This window comes from Macrobrachium rosenbergii, chromosome 24 (assembly GCF_040412425.1).
Source record: "Macrobrachium rosenbergii isolate ZJJX-2024 chromosome 24, ASM4041242v1, whole genome shotgun sequence".
NCBI lineage: Eukaryota > Metazoa > Arthropoda > Malacostraca > Decapoda > Palaemonidae > Macrobrachium > Macrobrachium rosenbergii.
The window spans coordinates 10,241,640-10,242,840 of NC_089764.1; the positions used below are offsets into that span (position 1 = coordinate 10,241,640).

Here is a 1,201-nt window from a genome sequence, read left to right on the forward strand (position 1 = left end):
TAGGACTACCTGACAAACCAAAAGGTATTCATGTAAATTCATAATGCCCCTTTGGAATGGAAAATGCTGTAAGCTTCCTACCCCTTTCACTCAATGGCACTTGAAAAAAACCCTTGCATGAGATCAATTGATGAATAAATATTCCTACCTCCAATCTCCACAAATAAATCCAGCGTCAGCTATTCGCAGGGTCCATTTTCACTGTACGCAGCAGATAGGAAACTGCTGAAACATTCGCATACCACAAGGGTCGAAGAAACCACCTTGGTGACAAGACACGGGCTGGCAAATGCGTTTTCAGCAAAGAACGTTCTAGAAGCTGAACCAGTTACAAAATCCGGTTTTGAAGGATGCTTCTTAATAATGTATGGTGTGTATGTACTTGTGACGCCTTGAAGTACAGAGGCGTGTCTTGCCGAACTTTGACCTCGAATGATGTCATACAAAAGTACGTTCGTTCGTGCGTTACATAATGAATATAATGGGAGGAACTGTTGTTCGAATTGGACTTGTGAGATCCGATTCATGTGTGTCTGAAGATGTGAGTGATTTTTCACATGGAGACTGTCCCAGAGGACTTGTGGAGTGAGTAAGAATTCATATACGTTTTTAGACTTTGTTTTTCAGAACTGTGAACACACGGTATCTCCTGTGTCAGTGAAATGTGTTTCTGCAATTTTTTACATTTTATGATTTTTAATGTGACGTTTCTTTTTTCACAGGTATTTCTGTTCCACTCCATTCCTATTCCTTTTTCCTCTCTCCCTCCTACGAGGATGAGAGTGGTATGACATTTGAGATGACCTGTTTTAATTGATTGACGTGTTCATGTTTTGACAGATGAGTTATTTTCTGTAATTGGGGGTTTATGATTTTGGAGCATTATTTCCTTAGAAGATTTTCTGATAGTTATGTGAAACATTGGATTTCATTCTTCGTAATTTTTAAGAAGTTATTTTTCGTTGATTTTGTCAATAAAGGGTTTTAGTTTTGTACTTAGTATCTCATTCCAGTAGTCCTTAGATTTTAGTTAGGGAAAGATATAACTTATGATGCCGGCTCACGTTACTGCTATCACACAATGTCTCGGGATAAGCGAGATCAAACCTCTGTTCATAAAACAGAGACTTAAATCAAGTATAGGCTCAGAAATGGCCGTTACAGTTTTTGGTGGCAGCGTAAAAGGTAGCGTAAAAGGTAG

General features: G+C 38.6%; 1 long non-coding RNA gene across 1 annotated transcript; it reads left to right on the forward strand.

Annotated features, from left to right (window-relative positions):
• Nucleotides 1–407: 407 nt before the first annotated feature.
• Nucleotides 408–995, forward strand: LOC136851732 (uncharacterized). Its single transcript, XR_010856949.1, has 2 exons — nucleotides 408–585; nucleotides 723–995. It is a non-coding gene; the product is annotated as an uncharacterized lncRNA (long non-coding RNA).
• The last annotated feature ends 206 nt before the right edge of the window (nucleotides 996–1,201 follow it).